At 37.3% G+C, this 16,708-nt stretch overlaps 1 long non-coding RNA gene across 1 annotated transcript in view; it reads right to left on the bottom strand.

Moving 5' to 3' along the window:
* LOC132362143 (uncharacterized) overlaps nt 1-16,486 on the bottom strand; it is a 43,042-nt gene extending 26,556 nt beyond the window's left edge. The window contains exon 1 of the long non-coding RNA XR_009502236.1: nt 16,322-16,486. This is a non-coding gene — a long non-coding RNA (uncharacterized LOC132362143). The remainder of the gene's footprint in view (nt 1-16,321) is intronic.
* Between the last annotated feature and the right edge of the window lie 222 nt (nt 16,487-16,708).

Genomic DNA, 16,708 nt, shown 5'->3' with positions numbered 1-16,708 from the left:
CAAGCCATAGAATGCCAATAATTATCTGCAACCATCAGAAGCTAGGAGAGACACATAGAACAGATTCTCTCTCAAGCCTCCGGAAGGAAACAACCCTGCTGAACTTTGATTTCAGACTCTAGTCTCCTGAACGGGGACAGAACAACATTTTTGTTATTTTAAGACATCAGGTTTGTGGTAATTTGTTATGGAAGCTCTGGGAAACTATTACATACACTTACTATCACACCGTTGTCATTACTCAAACAATTTTGAGACTTCCCTGAGAAACTGCCTCAGGCAGCAGTATGTTCTCAGTAACATTCTCTACACTAGGAATGTCTTTGTGTTTTCATGCTGGATTCGATCTATTAAATAGTTAAAACTGAATATAGTAACTTATACTACTTAAGATTTTTCCTTAAGAAAGTCCTGAAAATATTTTAATAAGAAAATAAGAAAAGCTGATACTTATTGAGAGCTTACAATGTGCTAAGCACTATACTTTGCTTTATGTTCAATATCTCACTTAATCTTAATAACAACCTTGTGAAATACATACTTACTTTATTACTGACACTTTACAGAAAAAGGCCAAGAAATTGGGAGATTAGATTAGTGTGCTCAAAGGTAAATAATAGTACACAGTGGACCTGCTAATTTCATTAAAACAATATTTGTTCAGTACCTACTCTATGCCAGCTAATCTTTTGAGGAATAAAACAGTGAATAATAAGAACAAAAATTAGATACAAAATAAATATGGTATGTATAATGTTCTCTACAATTTAAAAGAATGACTCAAAATAAACTGATTCACTTGAAAGGGTTCATTACAAAGACAGAAATATCCTGAAATATTTTTAACTGAAATTTCGTATAAAAATATTTTCCTTTGGAAGAAACAACCATCTTTTCTTTAGACCTGAGCTTTTTAAGTAAAATAAAATTGTTTCATGTTCCACAGTAGATAACTCAAGAGAAATCAGAGAGAAATGACTCCAAGATGTACTTAAATCCCCTGGGGTCTTATCAAGACTGATATTTAATACTAACCTTCTGGGCTGTGCTGTAAGCAATATGGTACGATCATATGGGAATCTGAGCAAATTTTTGTGGAATATCAATACTGAAGTAAAATCCCTGTTGCCTATCTAAGTCTACCCTAAACTAATCTCAAATGATTTTTTGAAAAATGTGAATTTTTAAATTACTGCTGAAAGAACAAGACATATATTAGAACACTGACAATGACTGAAGAATGCACTATTTTAAGTTTAGTTATTATCATAACTTAATCATGTCCTATAAAAGTTTTCAAAAGACTTGCAATAAAATGAAAGAAAAAATGAAAACAGTTACAAGTTGAATTCTACAGAAAAATAACTTATATGTTTATTAAAATGAAGATGCTTGCTTATTTAATAGAATGTAGGTATGGGACAATGATTTAAACAGAATTCTTCCTTACTGCCATAAGAATATTAAGTAATTCAATGTCACGTCCCAATTACACAAATCTATTAGAGCATAAGTTAATAAGGTAAGGCGCAATCAAATATTGGAAGACTCTGTCTGCATGCTAAGACTTTACCATTAAATGATTTTAAGTGGGTTATTCTCATAAAGAGTTTTAACTTTTAAATATATATATCTGTTATCCTTGTATAGAATGACTTGGAAGGGAGGTAGACAAAAGCCATGAGGATCAGTCAGCAAGCAAATGAAATCATGCAGGTATGAGGTGATAAATTAGGTAGAAATGGGTAAAAGGAGAAATGAATAACTCATACAGCTCTATCAGAGATAAAATTTAATGCTATTGTTTGATGTCATACTAGCCAAAGGAAAAAATAATAATACACATGATCTCTATTAAGATAACTGTAAGGCAGATCCCAGAGGCCTGGGAGAAAAAACAGGTAAGACAACCATGAAAATAATGAGTTCTAGAACACTTCAAGAAAAAGACTTATAAACTATGATGAAAAGAAGAATATGAGAGATTGAGTTTAGTGGCCTTTGAAGATCAAATTCAAAACATGAGGTAAGAGTTCATGGTCAAAGTAAGAGTGGATTTTGGTGGGAAAATGTTTGTTAACATGTCATTTTGCCCCCAAGATCTTCAGTTAATGTTATATCTTCATGTCATAAGAGAGATTTCAAGGACATAGCCTCAAGATGACCATCAATTTTTAATAGTCTGTGCCTTCCATCCTCTTCAACTCTTAGTATTTCTCTAGGATTAACATAAATGCATAAATATAGAGAAATATGTTCTGGGCTTTGTATATCTACAAAGTAGATATAAAATATATGTACATTAATATATGTATGTATATAATAATGGATGTGTCTGGAATATATAAAAAGCATTCATAAATCAATAAAAAGCAAGATACCCTAATGGAACAATTGGCAAAAGATTCAAACAAGGTATTCACAAAAGATAATGTTCAACTGGACATAAGGCACATAAAAAAGTTCTCTATTTCATTCATCATAAAGTATAAACGCAAATTAAAACAGGAATATAATCTCACCAGCAGGGTAAATAAAAATAATAGACAATTTCATGTTTTGGGAGAACATGGAGCAACTGGAGCTTTCATATACTGTTGTTAAGAATTATAAATTAATGAAATCACTTTACAAAGGTGGTTGGTAGTATTTACTATAGCTAACCTACTTATACTTCGAGCAAGTAACTTCACTTGTGTGTATCTCCCCACCACATATGTTCAGCTAAATATATGAAAAAGACCATTCATAGCAGCAACATTTGTACTAGCTAACATCTGGAAAGGAGTCAAATGTCTATTTACAGCAAAACCAATTAATGAATTGTGATACATTCATAAAATGGACTACTCATTAATGAGATGAATAAACTACAACCAAATGTAGCAATATGGGTGAATGTCATATGCAAAATATCGATGAAAATAAGCTAGACAGACATAGTACATAATGGATGATCCCTTTTATATTAAGTGCAAAAACAATATATTATTTTAGATGTCAGCACTGTTGTTATTCACTTTGGGGGGAGGGGCAGTTGTAGTCACCAAAAAAAAGAGGTTGTGAAGGAGGATTTGAGGGATCTGGTAATACTCTGTTTCTTCCTATAAGAAGAAAAAACGTGTGTGTTTACTTTCTGTAAATGCATCACTAATACAAATATGATTGTGTACCATTCTGGACTTAGGTTATGAACTTAATAAAATTTTTTGTATTCAAAAATAACTTGGTAAATATGCTGAGAAGCCCTAAGAAGCTAAATAGGATATAGTGGTAAGTCTAGAACTGCTAAGCATAGATTGAAAATATGCATGATTCATTAAAATCCATGAAAAACTTGCTACTACCTCTGCATATCTAAAAAAATGAAAATATAATTATTAGTTCTCCTTGGAAGAACATATACAAATTACTATTATTTGAAATAAGTCTGTAGCTGAAAAGATTTTCACTTTCATTATTACAGGTAGCATGACTGCTTTGGAGTTTTTTGCAAAACTATTATAAATATTCAAAGTGATCTGTTTATCAGCCATTTAGTCAAGGATTTCACCTCTGCAAAGTCAGAAAGGACACTCTCTTCCTTAGTGCCCTAGTACTCTCTCTTATTTAAAACCTACACTATTTCTGTTCTTTACTGTGAATGCAAAGTTTAATGATCCACACACTCTAACCATCCAGTTTAAAAATAATGAAAAAGACATGTTGTAGGATCTGAAAAAAACTAGGCTAAAGTCCTCTCATAAAGACTTGTAATAACCCCATGTTATTACAGAACAAATATCATTGTACCAACAGACTGTCCTCGAGCCCATGCAATATCTGAGGTTAACTAGAAAATTCTAGGAGAAAAATATGTGAAGTCACAAAAGAGTCTCTCTGTAAACAGGTGATGACAGTAAAGATGTAGAAATGAAGACTCTAGATGGATCTGTTTGTACATCAGTGTGCCTGTTTGTACATGCCTATAAGAAATGCTTCAGCAGACAATAAAAAATCCAAAGTTTGTTCTTCTTTCTCTTTATATTGTAGCTCTTTAGAAATATATAACCTGATGGACTTAATAATAGTCACATACTAAATAAAATGGGCTTCTAATTTATCAAATTCTTATTTTTTACCATGAAACTGAGTCAAACATCTATACTTTTAAAGGACTATGAGAGGTAGAATGACAAAAAAAATGTGGCTAACATGCCCATTAGTAAAAGTGTAAACCAGGCAAATGTTATATGCTAACACTTCATTTCTTTCCAAAATTATGTTTTAAAATTGAAGAGTGAGATTTATTTTTTCTGTTTTTTGCATAAAACATGGAAAGCAGCAACAAACAAACAACCAAACAAAAAACCAAAAAACCAACTTTACTATCCCCTTAAAAATGAGAGCAGGCCTGCCCTTCAACAAAATAGTAAGATCAAAAGGCTATGTAATGAAAAAAAAAAATTCCAATGGGTGACATGCATTTCTGAGAAAGGATAAGACACATAAAGTGTTTCATCTAAGACATAACAATGGGAAATAGACTCAGCTACTATAAAATTAAGTTGGATCAAAACAGCTTAAATTTGATGACTTATTAAATGCCAAGTAAGGGCTAGCACGCTAACTTGGAATACCTGAAAGCCCCAGACATAGGAGGAGACTGCCTTCCCTCGTCAACCCTTTTCATAGGTCAATTGCTCATGAGAGGGACTGAGAACAGGGAGGGTAGACATACCAACTTCACAGGATGCATGGCTTGCTGATGTTTGGGGCTGAAGAAGGAGAGCCTAAAGCAACCTGCCTGTTCACCAATCCTGCATGACTGCAAGGTAAGGATTGGCCACCCTGAGCAGTGTGCAGGAAAACCATCCACACTCAGCCTGGATCTTGATGTGATGAAAGATGCAGCTCTCTGCTACTGGGGAAAGGAAGGAAAGTGAACACCATCTGCCCCAGATCTTTCACTGCCTGAAGCAGAAAATATCTGTCACTGGGGGAAAGACAGAAATATGACCAATATTCCCCAACCCCATACATCAATACAAGGCCAAGACTGACTACCACTGGGAGGGGGCCAGAAAGACTCTGCATTGACCTAAAAGGCAAAGCTCTCTGATGCTATGGGAGGTACAGAACACTTACCTACCACAGCCTCTTTAAATTCATGGCATTAAGCCATCTGCCCCTAAAGGCTGAGCAGGACACACACCCATCTCTGACAGTGCATCAGTATGAGGCAAACACTTGCTACAGCTGAGAGAGTACCAGGAAATCTCTTTGGGTTCAGGACTTTGCACTGAATAGGAGGAAGTGGTTGTTCGCTGTGGAAGAGTAGGAATGCTGAGAAAGCCTAAGACATGAGGCTCAAGGAAACAGGGCCTGTTTCAGGTTGCACTGGTAGCAAGGAAACTGAAAAATCTTTTCCCCACTGGATAAGTCTTACATTGGGTAGCAAGCAATGCCCTACTGCTGAGAGAGGAGCAAAGCACAGGGAGAAACCCATCTTTAGTAAAGTCTTCCTGGGCCTGCTGAAAGCAGAAGGTGGAACAGTAACACCCAGAGAGAGAGCCTCAATCATTCCAGGCCTCACGCTAAGCAAAAAGCAGCAGCTGTCTATCACTAGAGGATTTTCAAATTCATGGGGTACTGAATATAAATAAATAAGCAAGAGTCCCTAACCCCACTGAACTACAAGCTAGATTGAGATGGTACATTCAGAATAGACAAAACAAAGGAAATAATTTTGAACTTGAAGATGTGACAATAGAAATTATCTTACCTAGAGCACAAAAATAAGACAGAGAAAAAATGGAATAGATAAGTGAAAACCATGGGACAATATGAAAACATTCAAATATACAAGTACTGGAAACCCAGGAAGAGAAGAAGGAAAGAGAGAATTGGTCACAAGAAATATTTTAAGAGATTAAGGTTGAGAATTTTTTAAATGTTTAAAAACAAACAAACAAAACCTCCCACAGATCCAAGAAGTTCAGAGAAACCTGAAGTGTGAGAAATGCAAATAAAAACGCAGCCAACTACACCTCATAATAAAACTACTGAAAACGAAAGACAAAGGAAATTTATGAAAGAAGCCAGAGAAAACAAAGACATAGAATGAATTGATAGTAAAATTATAGCTGAATTCTCATAGAAACAATGGAATTCAGAAGACAATGACATTAAATCTTTAAAGAGCTAAAAAAAAAGTCTAGAAGTCTATTTCCTGTGAAAACATAGTAGAGATAAAAGGACAGAAACAAATCTTAAAAAATTCATCGCCGGCAAAATTGTACTACCAAGAAATGCTAAAAGATAGTTTTACAGATTGAAACAAAAAGATATAAAGAACAATAGAGAATAAATAAGTTTCTAAATACACAGAACTCAAAAATTCCTATGTTTATACAAGTATATCACTAAATTTTCTAAATTAAAAAAACACAGAGGTTCAGGGAGTAGTGTTCCTGTGGAAGGGCTCTAGTGAACTGGCTATGGGGCGAGGTTGTGCAGGTTGAACACTGGGGTAGGGCCCCAGGACCCCTGAAGAAACTGAGGAAGAGGCCATGACACCCAAAGTAAAGCAAAGGGAATGAAAGAAGTAAATACTCTTGAAAGTATCAACAATAAGTGCGTTTCTTCCAATCCAACAACATGGTGTATCTCTCCATCTGTTTGTATCGTCTTTAATTTCTTTCATCAGTGTCCTATAGTTTTCTGCATACAGGCCTTTTGTCTCCTTAGGTAGGTTTATTCCTAGGTATTTTATTCGTTTGTTGCAATGGACAATGGCGGTGTTTCCTTAATTTCTCTTTCAGATTTTTCATCATTAGTGTATAGGAATGCAAGAGATTTCTGTGCATTAATTTTGTATCCTGCTACTTTACCAGAGTCATTGATTAGCTCTAGTAGTTTTCTGGTAGCATCTTTAGGATTCTCTACGTATAGTATCATGCCATCTGCAAACAGTTTTACTTCTTTTCCGATTTGGATTGCTTTTATTTCCAGTTTTTCTCTGATTGTCGTGGCTAAATCTTCCAAAACTATGTTGAATAATAGCAGTGAGAGTAGGCAACTTGTCTTGTTCCCGATCTTAGAGGAAATGGTTTCAGTTATTCACCACTGAGAACGATGTTGGCTGTGGGTTTGTCATGTATGGCCTTCATTATGTTGAGGTAGGTTCCCTCTATGCCCACTTTCTGGAGAGTTTTTATCATAAATAGGTGTTGAATTTTGTTGAAAGATTTTTCTGCATCTATTGAGATTATCATATGGTTTCTATCCTTCAACTTGTTAATATGGTGTATCACATTGATTGATTTGTGTATATTGAAGAATCCTTGCATTCCTGGGATAAACCCCACTTGATCATGGCGTATGATCCTTTTAATGTGCTTTTGGATTCTATTTGTTATTCTGTTGAGGATTTTTGCATCTATGTTCATCAGTGATATTGGCCTGTAGTTTTCTTTTTTTGTGACATCTTTGTTTGGTTTTGGTATGAGGGTGATGGTGGCCTCGTAGAACGAGTTTGGGAGTGCTCCTCCCTGTGCTATACTTTGGGAGGGTTTGGGAAGGATAGTTAGCTCTTCTCTAAATGTCTGATAGAATTCGCCTGTGAATCCATCTGGTCCTGGGCTATTGTTTCTTGGAAGATTTTTAGTCACAGTTTCAATTTCAGTGCTTGTGATTGGTCTGTTCATATTTTCTATTTCTTCCTGGTTCAGTCCTGGAAGGTTGTACTTTTCTAAGAATTCATCCATTTCTCCCATGTTGTCCATTTTATTGGCATATAGTTGCTTGCAGTAGTCTCCCATGATCCTTTGTATTTCTGCAGTGTCAGTTGTTACTTCTTTTTCATTTCCAATTCTGTTGAGTCTTCTCCCTTTTTTCTTGATTAGTCTGGTTAATGGTTTATCAATTTTGTTTATCTTCTCAAAGAACTAGCTTTTAGTTTTATTGATCTTTGCTATCATTTCCTTCATTTCTTTTTCATTTATTTCTGATCTGATCTTTATGATTTCTTTCCTTCTGCTAACTTTGGGGTTTTTTTGGTCTTCTTTCTCTAATTGTTTAGGTGTAAGGTTAGGTTGTTTACTTGAGATTATTCTTGTTTCTTGAGGTAGGATTGGATTGGATTGGAAGAATCAATACTGTGAAAATGACTATACTACCCAAAGCAATCTACAGATTCAATGCAATCCCTATCAAACTATCAATGGCATTTTTCACAGAATTAGAACCATACATTTCACAATTTGTATGGAAACAAAATAAACCCCGAACAGCCAAAGCAATCTTGAGAAGGAAAAATGGAGCTGGAGGAATCGGGTTCCCTAACTTCAGACCATACTACAAACCTACAGTAATCAAGCCAGTATGGTACTGGCAGAAAAAACAGAAATATAGATCAATGCAACAGGATAGAAAGCCCAGAGATAAACCCATGCACATATGGTCACCTTCTCTTCGATAAAGAAGGCAGGAATATATAATGGAGAATAGACAGCCTCTTCAATAAGTGGTGCTGGAATAACTGCACAGCTACATGTAAAAGAATGAAATTAGAACACTTCCTAACACCATGCACAAAAATAAACTCAAAATGGATTAAAGACCTAAATGTAAGGCCAGACACTCTCAAACTCTTAGAGGATAACATAGGCAGAACGCTCTATGACATAAATCATAGCAAGATCCTTTTTGACCCACCTCCTAGAGAAATGGAAAAAGAAACAAAATAAACAAATGGGATCTAATGAAACTTAAAAGCTTTTGCACAGAAAAGGAAATCATATACAGTTTTGGGAGAGCTGCAGCTTCCACATAGCCCAACAGTGGTCTGCCCTGCCTTGGCCTGTGAGCACCCTGAGTGTTGAAGCAGGAGAGAGAGCAGATGTGACTGACAGGTGGACCTAATGCAGTTCCACGATTAACCACCCTGAGCTGAGCTGTACAGAGGGCCCCACCTACTTTGTAAGACTGTTGTCATCACCTCAGAGCTCTTCTGAATGTCTCTGACATCCACAACAGTCTTCACCTCCTTAGCTGGGATGTGATTTGCTTTTTTGGTCATTGTTTTGTTTGTTTTGTTTTTCCATCTTCTTGGATCCATAACTCTTTTTTCCCCTATTATCTATAAACGCTTCAAACTCTAAGGAAGACTATTTCTGTCTTCTTTTAAAAAATGATCTTATGGATTTAGATTTTTTTAATGCTTGTTATTTCATGAAATTTTTCTAAATGTGTTGTACCTCCTATCACTGAATAACCACTTAATCTTTATTTGATGCATCTGATAGTAAAATTAGTTCCTACTACATAAACTGATTTGGAAACTTCTGTTTCTTTTAAGATGACAGGGAACTTTATTCTGTAACATTAATTTAAAGGCACAATGTCCCATTTTAGGAGCATAGCATTTTTTATTCATAAAAATTTATAACGTGTTGAATATAAATGAATAACCCTGGTTCAACTGACAAATGCATCCATAGGATTAGATTTTGTAGTAATTTCTTGTGTACTTTATACTATGGGAAGATCATCACTCAATATTTAATCTCAATCTATCTTCTTGACCTGAAGAATTATGCTTTCGAAACTTTATTCAATTGAAAACATTAGGAATACAAGATGCACAAAAAAAGATGAGGGACATAGGTGATCAACAGCCTGATAATCTAAGACTAGTAGTTAGTAAAATCCTTGAGGACAGAAACAAATTACTTATAGTCCCATGGACAATGGCTTTTGCCATAAATCATAATCACTACTCAATATTTGCTTTGATTTTAAATCACCATATTTGCATCTGTCTTTTAGACTTTCTTCTTCAAATTATTCAGGGAAAACTTTAGAAACAAGTTTAACATATCTCTTTGAGGATATCTGATATAATTAGAGCAATTTCCCAAAATAGTTGCATTGTTGTAGAGAAAAATTAAATACCATATTCGTGGTACCATATGAGACATGGGAAAAATGCATGCTCGTCAAATCTTAAGTTTATTAATATATTCATCTGCTTCTCTAACTACGCCCTTTGATATATAACTTATAAAATATTTAACAACTTGTACAAGTATTTTTCCAATATATTTCACCCTTCTTCGGGAGAAAATTAATTCTAAGTTATGCTCACTAATCACTTTCTCCCATAACCTGTGATTCTCAAAATCTCCAGCCTATGAAATCATATAACTCAGCCCAATCTTATCAAATTTGCGAATTGTGTTAGTTCTCACTGACCTGGAGTGCTGTAGTTTTACAAAATTGACTTTTTTGTTTTAGTAGAGTGACTACTGGGGCCTACAGCAAGGTTTACCTATTTCAGGTCTGAAAGCAGGAATTCAGCAAGTAACATATTAGTTTTATCAGTTTACTACTGTTTCAAGAGTGTCTCCTCAGGGATATGGTAGTAAAACTCTATTAAAAATACTATGTCTCATTTGCTTGCATGCTAACACTTTTTCCCACTGATTTCCTCAGAATGAGACCTTTTGTTTTTGTTGTTTTTCACTGAGCCTTGGACATAAATGAAAACAATATGTTTAGTCACCAATCTGTTAGTTAAACTACATTTGAGGAAAAAAATTATGTAGACTATCATATATTCAAGTTTTAGAAATTCTTATTTGTAAGTTTTTCTGATATACTGGCATTATTAGTCTCTGTGCTATATGCAAATATTATTTGAACACATAGTTACACCAATATTCATTTATCAAGAAAATTAATTTGAAACATTAGCTGAATGTAATTATTTTTTATATTCTTGCACTATGGAAATAATTGTTTTACTCAGGTTACTGTGGAAATTGTTACTGTGGCCAGCCACAGCTGCAATCTAACTTTTGAAATGTTTTAGTGTCCCAACCTCCCGAAGTATCTCATTTACCATCTATTCACAGTGACCACATCCCTCTTAGCTTGCTTATAAATCTCACCATTAAGATCTGTTCTTGCTTTAAAAAACTTAATATAATCATAGCCTTACTTCCATGCAATACTTCTCTGTACATATTCTCATCTTAATTTTCCTCAGGTTAATTTTATTTCCCTCATTTCATCAAATATACTTTGGAAAATATCACCAGAGATATCTTTATTTTCAAATTTAATGGCCATATTTGGTCCTTACCTGTCTTGGCCTCATGAAGTAGTTAACATTATTAATCAAGGAGGCAGCAATCTACCAACAAAGATGCTGAGAAAGCCTCCTTCCAAAAGACTGTGGTTTTCAAAAGAGAGCCCCCAAAAGGCCATTAGATGGAATCACGAGGTACAGCCTCTCCTATTTTTCAATTTTGCTTAGCACCAGTTCTGCTGCAATAGGATGGAGCCATCCAACGGTAAAATATATATTTTAACATACTAATCTGTGCCACAGGAACACATCTAAATGCTGTGACTACTATCTGCTGGAGAAAACCCAATAAGATTGATTTCTGATTTCAAAAATGACCATATCTGTTTTTGGCAAGGCTTCTGGTAGTACAGCTGTGAGCTCCAGGCTTCACTGTGAATTATTTAACACCTAGAATCCCTTTGTGTTTTGTGAAAGGTAAACTGAATAGAATGTCTTTGTACCCATGTGGAGAACAGCAAAACACTAAGAAAAATAATTAAAATAGGACAAGTCTTATGAATGCTTTTTGGAACACAGAGATAATATAAATGTTAATTTTCTGCTTGCATTTGTGATTTCCAGTAGCTTTTTTTTTTTCCTAATTCCTACCTTCTGTGACTTTTTAAAAATGTTGGTTCAACAGATTACACAGATCATGTGTAAATGAATGTTAGATGTTGTGTATCTTAGGATATTAGAGATATTACAATATGTTTTTCTTTTATTTTTTGTCTAAAACATATATATATATATGTATATATGTATATGAGAGTTAGGTAAAGAAAAGATATAAAGAATTATGCTGATGAACAGGTATTTGCAGAAATTTTCTTCATGGCAGAGCTTAATGAATTAAAAGCCAATTAGGGCAGTTCTCCAGAAATGGGTAGTACATAGAAAATTCTTAATCTAGCAGAAATCTCATTATGTTATTTTTTTCAGAATTATTAATCAAAGAAGTTCTTAAAAGGAAAATGGAAAGGATTACAGTCATGTGCAGGTTGTATCTAAGAGTTGTATAGAGAGATTTAAGTGGAAAGAAATAGAGAAAAAAGAGATTCATGTTGACATGTTAGTTAAATGCATGATGTGTAGTGGGTGGTTTTCACTCATATCTCAAATCTTCAGAGACTCCCCCAGACAGGCCATCTTATCTAAATTTGTATTAGTCTTATTTTTTTTTCATTGTATTTTTTATTATCTGAAAAAATATATTTTTGCTTATTTGTTCATTGCATATCTCACTCTTCCAGTGCATACTCAAAGACATTAGAAAGTCAGAATCATTTATTGTTCTCTTCCCAGCACCTGTAATAATGTTTGGTAGATAGAAAACACCCAATCAACATTTACTGAATGAATGAGCAAACTGCAGTAGTGACAGACATGAATAAAATTTGCACATTTTCATTAGTTTTGGGAGTTGCAGAAGAACTCAAATTGTCTCTTGGCTCGTAAGATAAATACGGATAAGCATGGAGATGAAAGAAAATTAATGTCTCAAAGCTAAAGTGGAAGCTTAATTAACCATATGTATCCAAGAAATCAAGAAAAGAGCGCAGATAACATCTGTATTTGAAGGGTCCTTTGTCACAAAAACCAAGAATAATTCCACAACAATTTGAGTGAACAGATCCAAGGAATAGAAGATAAACAGCCATAAATTCCAACTTAAAAAAATGTCAGTTGTTGACCAAATAAGTCTCATGTTTTGGCATTTCTTAAGTAGTCTGTTCCTTATTCACAATACTGCCTGTCTATGTGTGCGCTATAAGCTAATTATAAGTTAGTCCATAGATGCCAAAGCTTAACGTATACTAGACTAACCAGAGAAAAACAGGATTAGTTGTGATGGAAGAAATTTTCACATATTAGGGTAATTCTGGCTTATACATGATTTGGCTTGAACTTTATGCTAACTAGAACAGTCTGTCTCATGGTCTATCAAACACACATTATACATTTGCTTTAATCATGAAAGAAAATGGTACATTGTCCAGAAGTAAAGAATGTATGTTTTGAAGATAGGGATAAACACTTCCATTCCTGGGATCCCAATATTTACTCCTTCAATGATAAGGCTCCCTTCCCAGGTGCCATGGCTACACTATAAAACTGTGCTGAAAACCATAATTCTCCAAAGTAGTTCCTCAGAGCTATCTGAGTGGCTGTCTCCCAGACTATAGTCCTCAGTTTGGCTCTAATAAAATTCTTCTCTATTCTTATTAGAATTTTTTTATTGATTGTTTTTATCAACATTGCTCGATGTAGTCAGCAGGATGTCAAAAAAACCTACCTGAGGTCACTTGGGGTCTACTTTGGACGGGCACCCTGTACTAAGAAGCATGGGTCCCTTGAGCACTACACCACTCCCGCCCCCCAGCTTCACAGCACTCTTCAGGTGCTTTGGTAAATTCTTTCTGATATCAGGACCTCATTATCTTAAGCAGATGGTCCATAATTTTTATTTGAGCTGTTATCTTAAGACTTGGAGTCTTAAGGGTATACCGTTACCTTTCCTAGGTAAAAGAGACCTAAGAGGAAGTTCCTAGGCTGGGACTTAGGAGAATTTCTAGGCAGGAAAAGCCTAAAAGGAACTTTGGAGTAAACTGGGTTGGCTGACCTTTAAAATCTGGCTTAAAATTGGAAAAATTTGTATATTTATGGTCTGAAAAAACTGTTTGATAGCAAAATGAGAGACTAAATCTCTTTAGTTCTAAAGAAAAGGGACACTAGCTCCTTCCAGCCACAAGGCATTCTAAGATAACTAGGAACCTAGCAGAAGTGTCTGAGGCTTGATCCTCGTGATGTGTAGTAGTTCCACAGGGAACCTCTAAGTAATTTATGGCCTGTCCTGGGACACACACACACAAGGACTGGCCATCCACTGCTCTGAACCCCCAGGGTGGTTTTAGACTCCTGGCAGGAGAAACTGAGACACAAAAGAGCTGAACTGAGTCAAGGGTGACCCCTTGAGGAGCTAAGCTGGCAAGCAGCATACTTCTGACCCACTACATTGTCCTTAGAAATTGTTCAGACTTTAAAATAAAATGAAACTAAAAGATAATGGGAAATTGTGCTTCTAAATCTGACCAGCTTCTGGGCGGGCAGCCACCCACTGGAACTCCAGGTAGCCTCATGTACGATACGGAGCTGATAATTGCAAGTATTTGACAAAATAGGAAGATACAACAAAAGATAACTTAACTCCTTTTTTTTTTTTTTTTTTTAGGGATACTTGGGGAGCACAACGGAGACAGCTTATGGGCAAGGGTCCCACCCGCCACCCCTGCCTCCACCTCTAACAAAAAGGGCTCTGGCCATCTGCATCATACATGGAAACGTAACATTTTATTTGAGAAAAGTGTCCAGGGGACTGCCCTGGCCGTCCAGTGGTTAAGACTCCACACTTCCACTGCACGGGGCTCGGGTAAGATCCCTGGTCGGGGAACTAAGATCCCACATGCCACACAGCCCCACCCCCCCCACCCCCAAAAAAAGTGTCCTGCATGAATGGATAAACAAAATGTGTTATATCCATACACTGGGATATTATTGGGCCATAAGAAGGAATGAAGAATGAAGTATTGGGGGAAGGCACAAACTAGGAGTTTAGGATTATCAGATACACTCTACTATATATAAAATAGATAAACAAGGACCCATTGTATAGCACAGGGAACTATACTCAATATCCTGGAATAACCTGTAATGGAAAGGAACCTGAAAAAGAATATATATGTATAAATGAATCACTCTGCTGTGCACCTGAAACCAATACAACATTGTAAATCAACTCTACTTCAACTAAAAAAAAAGGAATGACTTACTGATACAGGGTACAATGTACATGAACTTTGAAAAGAGTATGCGAAACAAAAGAAGCCAGACACAATGGCCACATACGATCTCACCTGAATACACGAAATATTCAGAAAAGACAAATCTAAGGAGACAGAAAACAGATTAGTGGTTGCCTGGAGCTGGGCTTAGAAACAGGCAGTTACTGCAGATGGGCACCAGCCATCTTTTGGGGATGTCATCTTAAAAATGGGTCATGGTGGTTGCAGAACTCTGCAAATTTACTAAAACAACAACTACCAACAAATACTGAATAAGTACACTTAAAGCAGGTGAATTTTATGGTATGTAACTTTACCTTAACAAAGCTCTCACGTTAAAAAATATATATATAAAATGGGTGCTGCAGATTAAAGGGTGGGAAGAGTCACTGTTCTCCAAACCCCTCATTTTTATACTCAGGCAGACTGAGACCTTTAAGTGAGAGCGCTACTTACCAGCACAATCAAGACTAAAGGGCCACAGGAAACGAAATTCTCCAGTTCAACTCAAATCTTAAGCCACTCTCAAAGGACACTTGGAAGTGTCCTTCAGAATCTAAAGTAACTTGTAAATATTTAACTTAATCTGCATAGGCAAACAGGCCAAAAGTCTCAGGAGATCTAACCCAAACAAGGGGTACACATCTTAATGAACATATGTAGACGGTGTATAACAGTCTCAGGCAGCACATTCAGGACAGGGCAAGGCAAGATTTTAAGATCCTACAGGTCTGAAAGGCATTCTGGTTCTGAGAGTCAACCAGAGCCTCCCGGACCCAACTTGCCGACGAGCTTCTTACCCCGCATTTTTGAAAAATCAGTGGAGCAGTGCGTACAGACCGAGACGGGGCAGAGAACCGAGGTCCCTTAAGATCTGATACCAGCTCCCTCTGGGAGCAGACCGAGAACTGCGGTCTGTTCGGAGGCGGAGGGCCAGGGCCAGGGCCAGAGCCAGGCATATGGTTTGACTCCGTTAAAGTGTATTTCAGATAAAGAAAACGGTGAAATGGAGCAAGCTACCGAAGCGTGTCAACACGCAAAGAGGGCCACGCGGGGACACCAGCCGGGAGCCGGGCCGGTCTGGGGCGAGCGGAGGGGACCGCGAGGCTCCCACGGGCAGGCATGCAGTGCACCGGAGCGTCAAGCCGCCCGTCCTCCCCGCGCCCCGCACCGTCGCCCTCGCACCGCCCAGTCGGCGCCCCGCGGTTCCCGGGGCGCAACGAGGCCACGCCGCCGCCCGCCGCCCCCGCCAGCGCAGACCCCCGCCCTCGGGGCCTCGAGCACGCCGGGCACGCCGGAGAGCACGGACGGCCCCGCGGGTACGGAGAAGCGGCGGCTCCTGGGAGCCGGCCGCCTGACGTACCTGCGGCGGCCTCACGCTCGGGTCCGCCCGGTCCGGGATAACGGCGCCTCCGCGGCGAACACGCCTGGATCTCCATGCGGGGTGTTTACTCCCAACGCTCGCGATCCTGCGCGATCCGGGCGGGGAGATCAACGGCCTGGAGCGCCGGCCCCGCCGGCCGTGCGTGCCCTGCGTGCGCGCTCTGGACGCCGGGGGCCCAACTTAACTCTTAATTGGCCAAGATGGGGCTCTTTTGACATTCCTAAACTGTTTTTTTTTTTTGGCATACACAGCTAGGAAAAAAAAAAAAGCTGGCTTGATGAAATATCTTTTCAAAATTCTGACCCTAAGGGAACAAAAGTACTCCTAGGAGAAAGCTTAAGGTTATAACTCTTATTATGTCCTTGA

This window comes from Balaenoptera ricei, chromosome 3 (genome assembly GCF_028023285.1).
Source record: "Balaenoptera ricei isolate mBalRic1 chromosome 3, mBalRic1.hap2, whole genome shotgun sequence".
Taxonomy (NCBI): domain Eukaryota; kingdom Metazoa; phylum Chordata; class Mammalia; order Artiodactyla; family Balaenopteridae; genus Balaenoptera; species Balaenoptera ricei.
The sequence above is the reverse complement of the archived record's forward strand: the minus strand, read 5'-3'. Positions and strand labels throughout refer to the sequence as shown.